Here is an 18125-nt window from a genome sequence, read left to right as displayed (position 1 = left end):
GTGTGATCATCCTTTTATGTACCTTTCAGTATCACTTTTTAAAAGGAATGACTCCCAGGGAATCCATATCTCCAGCTGCCTCCAGCTTCACTTGACTTCCAGCCATTGCCATAAACTCCATACAATTCAATAATTCAATTCAATGAATATTTACTGAGCATTCACTGGGCACCTGGTTTTGTGCTCAGTGCTGAAGATGCTGAGGTGACTCTGTCCTCATGACACTTATAGCTCACTAGGTAAGACATTAAATAGGTAAATAAGCAGTTTTAATCTGGACTCAACAACTGCAAAGCAAATGTCATCATATCTCCTACAGAAATCCACACAATTATTAAAAGACCAGATTGCTACCATGGACAGCTCTTTTGCCTTCACCCAGTTTAGCAAGTATGAGAGGCAGTGTGGGCTCTTCTCTTTCCCCAAATCAAAATGGACACGAAGTCCTTTTGTCTCCTTTGGACAATTTTAATAGAGTCCCCCTTTACTCTTCTTCCCTCCAACCCAGCTTAAGTCCATCTTGTTTGCACCACACTCAAGTTCCCCTTAACACACTCCTAGTTGGCTTCTCTGTCTCTCACATCTGTCCCAGCTTAAGATACCTAAACCAGTATTTCTAAAACATTATTCCTTAATACCCCTGTTCCAGAACACTAAATGTCTTGCTGAATGTTCCCAGCCCTATTAAATCTAAACCACTCATTATGAAAACATAATCTACCTTAAATATAATTTTTATTACTGTAAATAGTATACAATAATGCTAGCTACATTTATTGAGCACTTACTATGTATCTGGCACCATGTAATACTCTTTTGTTTACTCTTTCATTAAATCCTTACTAAAATCCCATGAAACTTTAGGATTATTACCCTCGTTTTGCAGACAGGGAAACTAAGGCTAGGAGACACTAACCAAGCCCAAAGTTAAATAGTAAGTGGTTTCTAAACTTAGGTCCTAAATCATGTTCCCTTCCATAACTTGGGAGCAGAGACCATACTTTTTATTTGCTTGTAAACCAACAGTTTTGACTGCAGTGCTGGATAAAAATTATGTTTTTAATAACTATTGATTGATTGGCATACTCTCTCTAATCTATTCTGGTAAAGGAATAAGATACTAGATTTCTGAGATCACCTCCACAGGGAATACTGTTGCAAAGCAATATATGTTGAGTTGTTTTTATTTTTATTTTTCCTGAAAGGGGCAAAGCCCATGAGAGATCAGGAAAGACAGGTCTGAGCAGTAGTCTGAAAGTTTACCAAAAAAAATGACAACATAGTCATAAAGGAGTCAAAGTGTTAGTCTGTGCTCTCGACTTCTTTTTAAATATTAAGAGATTTTTACATACCAGATACTGCCTCAGAAAATTTCAGTAATGGGAGCTTAGAAGGGCTGGAGACAGAGACTAATGGGCACAGAGATGGAGGTGGCAGGAAAGAGAAATGCGGCCCTGGCAGTGCCTATGAGCAAAGCTGGGAAACTCTTAATTCCTGAGGTATTAAGGTGCGGTTCTAAAAGTGCAGATGCTGCAGTTTGATGCTTTCTTCACCCTGATCTATCACTGCCTGATTAAATGTCTTTCTAAAAGTTCTGATTAAGGACTTGCAACATGAGGGAATAAAGTATTGCCTGCCTAAAATAAGAGATATTATGAGTTCCACTGAGAAAAAAAGGCAGACAGACAGCAGAGAAGGTGTGCAAAATCCTTCTAAAAATACCTCCTAAACTGGTCCGGTTTAGAATGAGACTGAGACTGAGACTGAGATGAGGTTAGGAAGTGTTACCATGTGTAGCTTGCAAGAATGACCAGTTTTCAGGAGTTGGAATGTGATGGGATGAATCTAACACTAAACACAATCGTGCCTTTTGGTCTCTTGGATCATCACTAGAAACATCAACCATCCTGATATAAGTAAACTGTGAAAATGCAAACTAGGCCAGGCACAGTAGCTCACTCCTGTAATCCCAGCACTTTGGAAGCCCAAGGCGGACAGATCACCTGAGGTCAAGAGTTCAAGACCAGCCTGACCAACATGGTGAAAACCTGTCTACTAAAAATACAAAAATCACCTGGGCATGATGGTGAGCACCTGTAATGTTAGCTATTTGGGAGGCTGAGACAGAAGAATCACTTGAACTCGGGAGGCGGAGGTTGCAGTGAGCTGAGATCTTGCCACTGCACTCTAGCCTGGGTGACGAAGATAGACTCTGTCAGAAAGAAAGAGAGAAAAAGAGAAAGAGAGAAAAGGAAGAAAGAAAGAGAGAAAGAGAAAAGAAAGAAGAAAGAAAGAAAGAGAGAGAAAGGAAGGATTGATCAAAAAGAAAGAAAGAAAGAGAAAGAAAAAAAAAGAAAGAAAGAAAGATCCCAGTTTGATAGATGTTGAATAGAATAGTAAGGGCAGTGAAAAAGAAAGAAGCAAAGAAGTCAGATCTGGAGACAGACGTGAAGAGCCCTTAGTAGCTTGCTGGATGGTTTCATGACTGTCACACCAAGGCATTAATTTTTACACTTGTGAAACAAGGAGTTTGGGCAGCCTCCAACTTCCTGTCCCTTACAACTCAAAAAAAGTTAATTAAGACATTATGAAACAGGTTTTTAAAAAACCAAAGAAACTGGAATTAAAATAGCTATAGAACATTGTGATTCCCCCTTTTATTTACTAAATTACTTAATACCATTTGAGGAAGAATATTAAAACTCTTCAGCAAACTATGGGAAAGCCTACAGGATAAAGTTTTCTTTAGGAAATACATGGTAGAGAAAAGAGTAGACAGAAGGGGAATGAAAATGTATAGATTGGAAAGGTTTGAGAGACATATCAATCAATTGCAATGTGTGGACCTTGTTTCAATCATGGTTCAAACAAACCATAATAAATAATATATAAATCAATATTGAGAAAATTGGGAAAATGTGTATACTGACTGTATATTAAATATTATTAAGGAATTTTTGTTAATCTTTTGCTTATGATGATTGTGCTCTTTAATAAAGGTCTATTACTTTCAAAGATGCTGAAATATTTACAAATCAGTAAAAAGATGCTGGAATTTGCTTTAAAATAATCCAGTGAGGAGAAAGGGTCATAGGGATTATGCATGAAACAAGATTGGCCAGGAGTTGATAATTATAGAAGCTGGGTGATGGGCCTATGGGTGTGAGTGTGGGGGTGAGGGATAGTACTACTTTAGTATATGATTAAAATCCTCCATGATAAAAAGCTTAAATAAAACTTTGTTACTTTACAGATACTAGGAAATACTAAAATATGAGGCATTAATATATTATTACAAGCTTGCTTTTGATTTTATGAAAAGGCACATAAACATTCTGGAAAAGAAAACACTAGTCACTTAATCATGCACATTCTAAGTGCTATATGTCAGACTAATTTACGAGGTCTCTCAGTGCCTGCCCTGCATGGAGATTGCCTGTGACTGTTCTACAAGATGGCAATAACAGGCTTACCTGAAAAGTGGAGAGGCAGCATTTTCTGGAAAACAACTGAGATTGGCAAGTGAAAACTTGCCACAGTACTACACTTCTCCAAGAAAGGAAGTGTGTTAAGTGGGCTTGAGACGACTCAGGAAGCCCCCAAGAAGGTGCTGCACGTTTGCCAGTGGGAAGAATATCTGTGACTATCTTAGAATCTGAGCACAGGAATTTTTCTTTTAATAACAGAAAAAAATGCTTAGAAGTTAGAAGTTAATTCTATAACTTCTCAGAATTAATACTTACTTCTTCCAGAATTAAAAATAGGTACCATGTTGGTGCTTACTATATGCAGATACTGTACTAAGAACATCACATGCACAGTCTCATTTATCTTCCCAATTCATTCATTACTTATCCATTTGTTCAGAAAATATTTAGTGACTACCTAAAATGAGGCAAACATCATTCTAGGCTCTGAGGACACATGATTTGCTTATAACAAAGACAGAAATTCAGATATTAACTAAATAGTCACCTACATATGTTGTTACAAACCATACTAATGCCTGGGCATGGTGGCTCACGCCTGTAATCCCAGCACTTTGGGAGGCCAAGGTGGGCGGATCACTTGAGGTCAGGAGTTCGAGACCAGCCTGGCCAACATGGTGAAACACCATCTTTACCAAAAATAATAAAATATATATAGCCGGGCATGGTGGCATGCACCTGTAATCCCAGCTACTTGGGAGGCGGAGGTTGCAGTGAGCCGAGATTGCGCCACTGCACTCCAGCCTCCAGCCTGGGCGAAAGAGTGAGACTCCATCTAAAAACAAAACAAAACAAAACAAAACAAAACAAAACAAAACCTATGAAAGAAAAGCACAAGCACTAACTGTAGGACTGTGGTGCCTGGTCTAGGGAGTGATCCTGGAAGTCTTTCTTGAGGAGGTGATGTTACAGCTGAAATGAGCAAGATAGATCAAAATAAACCAGGTAAAGAGGGAGGAAAAGAGCATCTCAGACAGAAGGAACAGCCTGTGCAAATGCCGTGGGCAGAAGGCAGCACAGTGGGTTTTAGGGAGTGAATGAAGGCCAGTGTGGCTTTCCCCAGTGCACCTGGATCACAATTCAAGCTCTCATCATAGGATAGAGTGTGAATCTTTTATTTCTCAGCCTTGAAAAGAAGTTCTGGATTCATTCACTCTGAAAATCAATAGAAAGGTTTTCAGCAAGGTCTAGGAACAGGAAGGTTGTTACTGGGGCCATGATTGGAGTTTCATTTCCAAGAGGTCACTTCTCTGGCTGCAGTGTAGAAAGTGGGCTGGGGAACAGCCAGAATGGGTCCAGGGAGATTGGCGGGAGGCCGGGCAGAAGTCGATGGCCTCTTGGACCATCTATGGGCAGTAGGGATGGAGCCATGTATAAGTGTGAGAGAAAGTTGGGAGGCAAAATCAATGGGATTTGCTGATGGATTAAATATTGGGACTGAGGAAAGGGAGGTACCAAGGATGACTCCCAGGCTGCTGACTTTCAGAGCTGCTGGATGATGGTAGCACTTACTGATGTAGTGAACACCAGAAGAGAACCAGGTTTGCATGGGAAGAGCCGATTTTAGATATGCTGAGCTTTCAATGCCTTTGAGGTTGTCAAGTAGTTTCCATAAATGTCTGCTTAATGAGTGGATACACTAGCCCAGCCAATGCTGAAGGGGTGTGAAACTCAGTAGCAATGCTTCTTAAACTTTTTTGGGTCATGGATTCTCTTGTGAATACATTGAAAGCTGTTAGCCCTCAGTCTCACATAAACACAGTTTCTTATATAACTTCAGAGCGATTCACAAAACCCCTAGGGATACTTAGATGCCAGGTGAAGAATTTCTTGTGCCTTTTATTATTACAATTATATCCCTTTTATCTGGAACTTGATAGCTCTCTCTACAAAGTACAAATGGTAAAAATTAGGATGCTTGTCCTGAAATTAGTCTTTCTTGCATTTTTGTGCTCTAACACAATGAAAATCTCAAAAATTAAGGGACAAGTTCAGTCTTCCCTTGCTCTTTTAGCAAAGAGCCAGGTAACTGAAGACTCACCAAAAGTGAGACATTTCCCCACTTTAGTACAGCCACCTCTATGCTGCCATGTTTAAGAAGAAGAGAATGTGCTAGAATAGGGGTGAGGAAACCTGCCCAAGGGGGCTGTGAGACCTTAGGCAGGCCATTTGTCCTTCCTGCACTTCATGAGATAAAGATATTCCCAGCCTCACTGTCAAATTTGAAAGGTCCACTGGACGTCTTATTTATGGAAGTAACCTGAATTGTTTCCCTCCTGAGGGCTCAGGTACTTTATCTTGGCTTTTGGATTTGGAGGAAGTATCTGGGTCCTGTCTATGTCTCTCTCAATCTTGGGCTGAACAATCTTTTGAACCTAACAGAGGAAGCCCTATCTTGCCCACATCTTGCTGGATTTCCCAGCCATTGGTAGATAGGCTGATTCCATCAGCCTATCTAGTGGTTTTTAAATAGTCTAAGCATGTGAAAGCGTGTGATAATATATTTAAGGGGTCAGACCTGCCTGCTGCAATGGGTCATTCTGCTGCACCAGCCTGGCCTTGCCCCGACCTGGCCTGCCAGGTACTCTCCCTGGCTCGCCTCCAGCAGGAGCACTCCCAAGCTGACTTCCATTGAACTCCCAACTGCATGCTCATTCCTTTTCAATTCTCATGACCACATCCACATCCCATTTAGAGGGGAGGCCAAACAGTTTGAAGCTGCCTCTTGCCTTTCTAGTAAGCACCCTCATGCAGTCTCACATGGGTGTTAGAGATCTGGGATCTCACTCTACCAGCAGCAATAATAATAATAATAATAATAATAATAATAATGCATATTTAGTAAGTGCTTACTATGTACCAGACACAAGCTAAATTTTTTTTTGCATTATCCTCATAACATTCCTATGATGTAGGTGCTATTATTTTCCCAATTTTATAGATGAGAAACCTAATGCTTAAAAAGGTTAGGTAACTTGTTCAATGCCACACAACAAATAAGTGGTAGAGATAGAATTTGAAAAAGCAGTCTAGCCCTATGTTTAACTACTCAGCTACTGTTAATTTCTCCCAGACTGAGAAAACAAAAACCTTTCTTGGTATGCAAGTAAAAAGAGAATTTATACAGGGAATTTTGTGTTTTCAAAACTGTTAGAGGGACTAAAAGAGCAAATGTCAGGGGGGCTGCCAATAGGAGGTTCTTTGGGTCATATGGCCACAAGTTGAGATCCAGAGCTCAAGAAGCTGCTATTGCCAATGAGAGGTCAGAAAGCTATGGAAGTCACTACTGAAGTCAATGTTGTCACACAACCCCAAAGCCAGTGATTGTCAGTGGGACACAGAGTGTGGGAATCACTAAACTCACATCCACTGAAACCCGTATGTCAGCCGCCATTGATGCTGGAGGATGAGAGGCTTCCACTTCCTTCCGCCTCCCAAATATCATCTCGTTGGCCAAATCTAAACCATAGCCAGAACCCTGCTAGGAAGGGAGTCTTAGAAATGTATTTCCCAGGCTTGCAGCTCCTGTGATACAGGAGGAAATGTGGAAGGGGATGGAAATAGTTACCAGACGGTAAGTATAGCGAACAGAAAATATCCAGTACCTACAGATGATGTGGCAGCTAGCCTCCAAGGTGGCCTTCAATGACATGTGCCTCCTGATATTCACATACTTGTAGTAGGTGAAACCCACAGTTTACCAAGGTTAATCCCTGTGACCAACAAAATGTGGCAGAAGTGATGATATATCACTTCTGAGGTTAGATTTTTTTAAAAAAAACTGTGGTTTCTGTCTTGGGAGTGCTCTCTTTATCTCTCTCTCTCTCTCTCTCTCTCTCTCTGAGCTCTGGCTCTGAGAAAAGCACACTGCCATTTTGTAGAGAGAATCAATTACTTACTAAAGAAAGGAGAAACAAGAGGATGCACAAAGAGGAACACAGAAGGAGTATGGCACAGAGTCCTGGAGCCAGGAAAGCATTCAAGTGAGGACCAGAAAACCCTAGGGCTTGCATCCCTGAGTGAATATGGATTCTGAGGGACCTCTGGTCACATGTTCTACTGGAAACTGGTTGTTTTTATCTTATTTCAGTGTCCATGAGGCCTGCACATGTCACTAAGTCCCTAATTCTCCCTAGAATCATAGATGCAACTTCCCCATTACTTGAGGTAGCATGAATGACCCTCTGCTCCTGGCATCAGGACAGCCTAACCAGCGCATATTGTTGTGACTGCTTTTCCTTATTAGATATGCAGGAGAGCCTTTCAGCCCTCAGTGATTTGGTCAACAGAAAATCCGTGCTTGGGACACTGTGGTTCAGACATGCTTTCTTTGTTGCTGGCACGGAGTGAGAGGCCCTTGTTGGGAGAACTTGGGAGAACTGGCCTGGCTTCTTCGAGACCCAGCTTCCAAGGGGGTGGCTTTCTCTGCAGGAGAAAGATTTACCTCCAATACCTGAGAAGCAAGGGGCCAGGTTGGATGTCCTCTGCAACCAGAAGAGCATATCCAGCCACTAACTATGGCACTCAGCTTCTTTCTTTACTGAATGAAGTTCAAATTGATACAAAAGTTACCTTGATCAAAATCCTTACAATTACACATTAGCTGTCACTCCCCCACCCCCAACACCACTCCCCGGCTTTGCCCTGGTAATCCTCATTCTTTAAGGGATCTGGCCTTTTATTTACTTTTTTATTCAACGTTTTTGCAGCATCTGAATAGAAATTATCCTTGCTCTTCTTTACCCCAAGTGCCTTGGCTCTTGACCTCTGCTCTCATCCTCCCTGCCTGTCTCCAGGAAAGTACCATACACATCTATCCTAACAAGAACCATTCTGCTTTTGTGCCCTGAGTGCTACCTGCAGGGAGATAAATGCTATGAGTACCATCGGCAAATCTAGGGTAAAGAAGAGGTAAAAACAAAACGGAGGAAGCAGGACAAAGGCACAGAGAAGACAGAAGGAGGAGCCAGAGAGAAAAGGAGAGAAGAAGGTGTTTCCCAGCCTGAGCCACGTTGCCCAAAAGCAACCCCCAAGCCCTCCTCATGGCCACGGTGGTGTGAAATTTAACTCAGGTGGGACATTTTTCTCAAAGATATCCCCTTGCAAATGTTGGAAAGGCTGTATCATTACAAGCTCTGCTCTTCTCTTGTCGGAACAGAGATAGCTGCAATAACAATCATACCCACTCTTTCAGTCTTGTAGTGCCATCTTCCTCACATAAGGCAGGATCATAAAGGTTGAATGACTCCGATTCCCAAGTGAAGCTTCTGGGTGCATATCTACCCCTGCAACTCCCAGAGGCCTGGCTTTAGGAACATCGGGAACATGCTGACAAATGTGGAAGGATGGAGGAAACGGTCTGTGTGGGGGTTTGGGGTGAGAAGCTCCTTTAATAGTGCCTGAGTTTGTTGTCTGTTTTGGTGCTGCAGCTGCCTGTGTCAGCTTGGAGAGTGGGTAATCACCCACTTGAAAACTGCCTATTTTCATAATTATACTGTGTTTTCAGTCTGTTAATTTTGTTTTCCACATGTTCAACTTATTCATCAGGTTATAAATTTGCAGATCTAGAAATACATATAATTTTAAACACATCTTTACAAGTAAGCGAAAGCATTTTCCTTCTTCCACTTCAGAGAATAACCAACCAGTATTGGGAGATCCGGGGAAGTGGGCAGTATGCGGGCCCCCACTGCAGTGGAAGTTACTGCAAGACAGAGCTTCTTTTCTGTCTTGCAATGAAGGGCAGAGTGAGTGGCTGACACTCTCCAGGGTAATGGCCCTGCCTGGGCACGTGGGGCAGGGCTGGCAGCTGGGGAGGAGGAGCTGTAAGCTCATGCCTTGTCATTGCAGTGCAGGGTAAGGAGGCCTGAAACAGCAGGCCAGCTAACACTTTTAGCCACGGGCCTGTCACCGGGGGTGGAGGTAGGCAGAGAGACCCAGTGGGTACCACCAAGAAAGAGGCACATACGTAGCTTGGTGGCAAGGAAAGAGACTCCCAAGGGTGAGAAGCCAGAAGAGACTTTCATCTTGGAGAAATGGCTATTTATATTTAGGAGAGCCACGGTGTTATTATGGAGGGGAAGGGCAGTGGCGCAGAGAGAGGGGCTTTGGTCATGACCCTCATGGGGTCATAACCATGGAAGAATTCGGGTGGCTTATCCAAGGACAGTGGAAGCTGGCCCAGGAAGCGCCCACACTCTTACACCAAGAGCCCAGCGAGGCCAGGGTCAGGGATTTTGTCAGTCATTTCCTGACTTTGTGCCAATTACATGCCTTTTTTCTGTAATTAAGCTTTTATATTATTATTACTTATAACCCATATGTGTGCATCACAGAAAATTAGAAATCCCGTGCTTTTTCTCTTACTTACATCCTTCTGGGACCTAGACATTGGCCTCCCTGTGCCCATTCTGTCTGGTTCTGTCTTGGCCCTGTATCAATGACTATTCCCTTTTACCAGTTTTCACATAAAAATCCGATCATTTTTGGCATTTTAAAACTTTGTTAGGATTAACTGAAGGTTGGGTGAGGGGAGGTTGCAAGAGGGATTACACTGCACAGCACACATCATTTCACTCTAAAGGCCTCCCTCTTGCCCCCCATCCTCCACCCCACCCCACCCCAATGCACACACTGCTTCTGTGAAACCACAGAGCCACCTTGGGAAGCCCAGATTTCTCACCAAAGCAAGCTTATGACAGTATCTTCTCAAAAAATGTAGGTGGCTCCATAGAGGGACCCACAAACCATTTGTGAAGGAGCAGAGATTTCTCCATTATATCGCATTTCCAATAATCTGGGAGTAAGAGTTACAGCAGATGAGTTTGGTTTTCTCTGCCTATTCCATACTTCTGAAGTTTCCAGGAGTATAGGGAGAAGAAAAAATGTGTCTGCAAACATAATATCCCATGAGATAATTACCTGAGAAATTCACATATCAACATGAATTAGAGGCCAGGCACAGTGGCTCATGTCTGTAATCCCAGCACTTTGGGAGGCCATGCTGGGTAGATTGCTTGAAGCCAGGAATTCGAGACCAGCCTGGCCAACATGGCAAAACCCTGTCTCTACTAAACATACAAAAATTAGCCAGGCATGGTGGCATGCACCTGTAATCCCAGCTACTCAGGAGGCTGAAGCAGGAGAATTGCTTGAACCCAGGAGACGGAAGTTGCAGTGAGTCAAGATTGCACCACTGCACTCCAGCCTGAAGGACAGAGTGAATGAGACTCTGTCTCAAACAAACAAACAACAACAACAACAAAAGCACATGAATTAGAGACATGGGAGAGGCAGTATTGGAGGTTGTGAATTATGATGACCTTGAGTCAAACACCCACAGTGCCACTTACTAGCTGCATGATGTTGACAAGTTACTTAACTTCTTTGTGCCTCAGTTTCCTCATCTGTAAATTGAGGCTATTATTAGTATTCCTCTTACATAGGTGTATAAGAATTGAGTTAATAAATGTGAAGTGCTTAGAACATTGCCTGCCACATACTGAATGCTTAAAGGTGAGCTATTATGATGTTATTTTTGTCCATATTAGTATACACAATTCCCTCCAAGATATGTCACTTACATCTGCTAGGTATATGGAGGAGTCTGAGAGTGACTTTATTTTGTCAGCTGCCACATAGAGCACGATTAGTGCCTCTTACTCCCGCCAATAGCAAATGGGGCAGATGAGCACCTCTGACCTCACACTCACTTGGGTGGCTTTGGGAACAGGGTACACCAAGGTCCTGCAAAAAGAGATTAGCTAAAGCAAGTAAAAGATAAAAATCAGCATGTTACAAAGTTGCCAAACACTTCATGTGACCTTTTTGGCCATAGATACTTTCTGAAAGTGTCATTTCAGAAACTAGCCTGTTCTTTCAACAATCATCTGAAAAAGCTACAACTTCTACCTGATGGTTAATGGAGTTTCCCAGGGTTAAGCAGAACAAGAAAGTTAACTTTCCTTGCATTTGCTAGTGCTGAATAGAGTTCAGAGGAGTCACATGTTTTATATGAATGAGCATGTTATCAACTGTGAACTCATGCAAATGTTACCACCAATGTGTAATGGAATTTCTCCCACCATCTTCTCTAAGAGAGAGGAAGTGTGGGCCCATCTCTCACCACTCTTGCCTGCATGCCTCCTCTGTGCTTGAGTGACCCCTGCTTGGAGTTCTCTGTCCCTCTCCCACCCACCTATCCCTGGTGATGCCCATCAGTTGGCCTAGCTTAAATGGCCCCTGTTCTGGGAAGCCTTTCCCAGCAATTCCCGGAGGATGTATTGAGCCACCACTGTACTGGGCATGCAGTTTTATTTCAACACTCAACTCTCTCATCACCTAAACCATGAGTTCCTTCCTCTCATGCACAGCTCTAACCAGTAAATGGCTAAATCCTGTGGGACTGGCCCTGGACTTGCAGTCCGTGGGCTGATTTCTGACCTTCTACCAATGCTCATTTCACTTTAGATGTGTCGTCTATAAAATCATGGTGACTGAGCTTCCTTCAGGCTTTAAGAAGATTCCATGAGCCACGGTGGGGGCAAGTCTATTTGGCAGAATGCACAGAATCCACTCAAACCACCTCTCCAGGGAGACAGGGTGTGTTGTAAAGACACAGAGACTTCTCCTGGAGCCCAAGAAGAGTGTAGGCAGGTTTCAGGAGGGGCAGGGATCGGGAACCAGAAAACCCTCAGACACCAGGCAGCTTCTCTCACACACATGCTCTCTGTAACACGCCTACGACCACATGCACTCATAACACACAGCCATCTCTGTACCTCAATTTCCTCATCTGTAAAATGGGGATAATATTAGGAACCTATCTCATGGGGTTGTTGTATTAAATGAACTAATGTATGCAAAGTTCTTACAACAGTGCCTGGAACGTAAGGAAGTGCAAAAAGAAGAAGGAAGAAGAGAAGGAGGAGGAGGAAGAAAAGGTATGTTAAAGGGATGCAGAAACCAAACTGAAAGAGCTCCCAACGGCCCAAGCTGTAACATTTTGAGCAACAAAATAAACAACATAGTATTAGATTATAACCCAAAATATAATGTATTTATGAGTCCATATAGATGTAAATAAATGATTGAAGAAACAAATAAATGGGAAAGAAAAAACAAATCTTTCTTATAAATTCCAAATATGTATAGCTCCAGCACCAGCCATGAGATGGAGCTTAATTCCCCTCTCCTTGCATGTGGGCTGGACTTAATGACTCACTTCCAAAGAATAAAGCATGGAAAGGGATAAATAGTAACTTCACAGGGAAGAAACCTGGACGAACCCACCTCATCCAAATGATCAATGTTATTACCACCTGTGAAAGTCGTGTCGATGTCACGGACCCCCAAAACGATGCGATGAGGAGAGGACTTCACCTCTGTGGTGTTCTTCCCAGAAACCATTAAACCCAATGTGTCCATACAGAAAACATCAGAAAAATGCAAATTGGGATCATTCTATAAAATACAGGCCTACCTCGGGGATATTGTGTGTTCAGTTCCGAACCCCATTATAAGTGAATATCACAATAGAATAAGTGACCTTTTCTTGTTCCTCAATGCATATAAAAATCATGTTTATATTATACTCTACTATAGTCTATTAAGTGTGCAATAGCATTTTGTTTTTAAAAAAACCATGTGGGCACCTTAATTTTAAAATATTGTATTGCTAAAAAATACTAACGATCATCTGAGCCTTCACCAAGTTGTTATCTTTTTGCTGGTGGAGGGTCTTGCCTCCGTATTGACGGCTGCTGACTGATCAGGGTGGTGGTTGCTGAAGATTGGAATGGCTGTGGCAAGTTCTTAAAATAAGACAACTATAAAGTTTGCCATATTGATTAATTGTTCCTTTCATGAAAGTTTTCTCTGTAGCATGCAATGCTGTCGGATAGCATTTTACCCACAGTGGAACTTCTTTGGAAATTGGAGTCAATCTTCTCAAAACCTGCTGCTATTTTATCAATTAAGTTTATGTAATATTCAAAATCCTTTGTTGCATTTCAACATTTGCTGCTTCACTTTGCGCTTTTATGTTACAGAGACAGCGTCTTTCCCTAAACCTCATAACCAACCTCTGCTAGCTTCCAACTTTTCTTCTGCAGCTTCCTCACCTCCCTCAGCCTTCATAGACTTGAAGAGAGTTAGCGCCTTGACCTGCATTAGGCTTTGGCTTGAGAGAATGTCATGGCTGGTTTGGTCTTCTATCCAGACCACTCAAACCTTCTCACTATCATCAGCAAAGCTGTTTCACTTTCTTATCATGTTTGTGTTTGTTGCAGTAGTACTTTTAATTTCCTTCAAGAACTTTTCCTTTGCATTCACAACTTGGCTAACTATTTGGCACAAGAGGCCTAGCTTTTGGCCCATCTCAGGTTTTGACATGCCTTCTTCACTAAATGTAATCAATTCTAGCTTTTAATTTAAAGTGAGAGACATGCAGCTCTTTCACTTGAACACTTAAGTGCCATTGTAGGGTTATTAATGGGCCTAATTTCAATATTGTTGTGTCTCAGGGAATAGGGAGGCTGGAGGAGAGGCAGAGAGAGGGAGAAACAGCTGGTTTATGGAGCCATCAGAACACACATGAGAATTACCCAAATGTAACACAGAGATAGAAAATCAGCACATTAGCTTAGTGTAAAAACCGGTGAGATCCAAATAAAGTCTGAAATTTAGTTAATAGCAAAGTACCAGTGTTAATTTCTTAGTTTTGACAAATGTACTATAGTTATCTGAGATGTTAACATTAGGAGAAACTGGATGAAACACATACAGGCATTCTCTACACTATCTTTATAATTTGCTGTAAATCTAAAATTATTCCAAAATAAATTTTATTTAAAAAATTAATACTAAAATATTTTTTAGAATTACCTGGCACATAATAACTGCTCAGTGAATGTTGGCTATTATTATTACTCTCCCTCATCTCCCATTCTCTTGATAAGTCTGTTTCTTCTCACTCACCATCCTGCAGCTTGGCTTTCTGCTTTTCAGGCACATGGCAGAGAATGGGCGTGCCACAGCTCCGTACCTGTACAACTCAGTTCATGAAACCAGCAGAGATTGACTAGCATTGCTGAATCTGAATTCCAAATTCCCAAGAGAGAAAATCCGATTGGTCCAGCTTGGGTCAGGCCTTCTCCTATGGTCTAATTGCCTATGGCTGTGGGCAGGGGTCATGGAGTAGTACATACCTTGCCACAGGGACTTATTATTTTGGAATAAGAACAGGAGAGTCTCAGAACAGGAGTTCATGAATGGGACAGACATTGGAAAGCTGTCTATCTCAGCAATGCTACAGGAAGTGTGGTCCATGGGCCACAGCATCAGCATCACCTGGGGGTTGGTAAGAAACGCAACTTCTTGGCCTCGCTCCAGAACTTTTGAGTCAGCGCCTAGAAGGAGAGTGACGAGGGGGGCGTGAATCTATGTTTGAAGACAAATTCTCTGAGTGATTCTTATACATGCCAAAATTTGAGAAGCATAATAGCACAGGATTATTCAGTCCATGACAAAGAAAAAATCACCTTAATGACATCTTCTAAATATGCTAGAGGAGAATTAGACTATGATATATTAATATAAATTAGAATAATTGTTTAACAATAAAAAGACAAAGTATCCAATTTTCTAAAAAATGGGAAAAGTACTTGAATAGACACTTCTCCAAAGAATATATACAAATGGCCAACAAGCACATGAAAAGATGCTCAATATCATTAATTTTATGAAATATCACTTACCACCCACTAGGATGGCTAGAATCAAAAAGTCAGATAGGCTAGACACAGTGGCTCATCCGTATAATCCCAACACTTTGAGAGGCCAAGGCAGGAGGATTGCTTGAGTCCAGGAGTTTGAGACCAGCCTGGGCAACATAGTGAAAGCCTGTCTCTACAAAAGAAATAATAGTAATCTTAAAAAATAGCCAGGCATAGTGACATGTGCCTGTAGTCCCAGCTACTCAGGAGGTGGAGGTGAGAGGATCACTTGAGCCCAGGAGGTCAAGGCTGCACTGCATTCCATCCTGGGCAACAGAGTAAGACTCTGTCTCAAAAAAAGAAAAAAAAAAGTCAGACAATAACAAGCATTGACAAGGATGTTTAGAAATTAGGATCCTTATACATTACTGATGAGAATGTCAAGGGTTCTGCCACTGTGGAAAATAGTTTGTCAGTTCCTAAAAAAATTAAACATTGAATTACCATATGACCCAGCAATTCTCACTCCGAGGTATATATCCAAAGAAGTGAAAACAGGTATTCAAATGAAGTTATGAACAGGCAGGTTCATAGCAACCATATTCACAATAGCCAAAGGGTGAAAACAGCCCAAATAGTCATCCACTCATGAATGGGTAAACAAACCCAAATAGTCATCCACTCATGAATGGGTAAACAAAGTGCAATATATCCAGATAACAGAATATTACTCGGCCATAAGAAGCAATGAAGCACTGATACATGCTACGATGTTGATGAGCCTTGTAACATTAGGCTAAGTGAAAAAAGCCAGACATAAAAGGTCACATATAGCATGATTCCATTTAGATGAAATATCCAGAATACAGAAACTCATAGGGAAGGAATACAGATTGGTGGTTTCCAGGGACTAGGGAGAGGGGAGGATGAGGAGAAACTGCTAAACAGGTAAGGGGTTTTACTTTGGATTGATGAAAATATTTTGAAACTAGAGAGAGGTGGTGGTTGTACAACATTGTGAGTGTACTAACTCCACCGACTGGTTTGCTTTAAAATGGTTAATTTCATGTTGTATGGATTTCACTTCAAAAACTCATTTTTTTAAATTTCTAATGTGTTTTTTTTCCTGATTCCCATTCCATTGGCAGGCAGAAAAAGATCTAGACAGATTGTCAATTTTAACCACAGCCAGAACTGGCCTTAGCTCAAGCATCATTCAATTTAAGACAACACAAGGGTTGTCTCTGGCCCCCTCAAACTCCTTTCCACCAGCCTGTTTCTAATTCCTAAAAAGTCACTAGTAGACAGTTATTTCTGCTGGTTAGAGATGAAGGATGAAACAGATGCTGTCATGAAAGTATGATGCTAAGATCCTACACAGTTCTTTGGGGAAAGATGATTTTTCAATGTCACCTAGCACCCTCTATATTTAGTTACCATAATGATGAAGACACCATTTCTTACTGCAGTTGAAGTCCATTTCCCCTTAGTCGGGCCTCTGTTGAGGTGGAGAATTATGGCAGTTATCCTGGTGGGGTATAAATACAAGACAGCTATCAAATCACTTCCAATCTTTCTCTTCTCTAGGCTAAAGACCTTTAAATGCTTTTTCTCTTTTTTTAAAGGAATAATGTTCTAGCCTTTTAATCACTCATGCTGCATTTCTCCAGTATTCACTCCTGTTTCTCCTCACTTGTCAAATTGTGGGGTTATGAACTACAGAAAGTACTCATGTTGGGGGCAGACTAACGTCAACTAAAGTGGACAGTGCATTCCCCAGCTCTCATGTATTACATTCCTCTTGGCACAACCCAGTATGACTTGGACTTGAAATAATTATGTTTTCTTAGCTTTCAACCCAAGCATCTGTTCCAGATGGCCCTGGAGCACAGGAGTCATGCTGCTCATGGTTAGGGGCTTGCCCTAAAAGAGTCAGTCATTAGTCTCCTTCATAACACAGAGGGCTGATTGTTGTGATTTAACAACAAACCAAATGTTTGTCATCACAACCCTGAGGAAAAATGATGAGTCACAGTGCATTTAAGAGAAAGTTCCACTTTGCCTCCCAAAAGGGCTCAGACTAAGTCCTTTGGTTTTATATATTAGGTTGAAACATTTGCAGTGGATTTTTGTAAGTAAGAAATAATAAAAAAGCAGCAATTTAATATTGTTCAGTCTAGTCCAAAAAAATGAGCAATAATTCACAGGCAGCCACATAGACTGTATACAGCATTTCTTCAGAAACACAGCCTGAGCTGACCAGGAAGAACAGGCAGGTGCCATATTGGTTTCATTACAGAGTTTGAGAAAGCCCCCTGCCTTTTGGAAAACCTTCCCTACCTGTCTGCATAGGGTTGAAATTCAACTTGCCCTTTTGGGGATCACTGACCTCTTTAAGGATCTGCTAAAAGCTATGGACCCTTGACATAGTAATTACTCCAAAAACATAATTACCACTGAAATTAATAGTATATTATTTAGCCAGCATATAGATCATATATGCAATACTCATAATCTTAGACCTTTAGCACAAATAAAAAAGGCAAAATATATTTTTAAAAAATAATCCACAAGACAATCACTATTACAAACTAGAAGCCAGCAATGCTCTGACAGCAGATCTTTGTGTGAGATAAGCCAAATATACAACTGCCCAGAATGCAGTGTGGTAACTCACATTTATTGGCATTCAGTGGCTTGAGAAGTTCCTGAATCCAAATTGGTCTTCATAGGTACTAAGAAATGCCTCTTACACGAAAGTAGGGAGCTTAAGTGATATATTCTGTAAGGTTGAATTGTCTCAACTCAAATAAACATATACTGGGGTATAACTGAATTTGTCAAAACTTAGGAAACAGCCACATATGGTGGTTAATGCCTATAATCCCAGCACTTTGGGAGGCTGAGGCAGAAGGATCTTTTG

This window comes from Pan troglodytes, chromosome 10 (genome assembly GCF_028858775.2).
Source record: "Pan troglodytes isolate AG18354 chromosome 10, NHGRI_mPanTro3-v2.0_pri, whole genome shotgun sequence".
NCBI lineage: Eukaryota > Metazoa > Chordata > Mammalia > Primates > Hominidae > Pan > Pan troglodytes.
The sequence above is the reverse complement of the archived record's forward strand: the minus strand, read 5'-3'. Positions refer to the sequence as shown.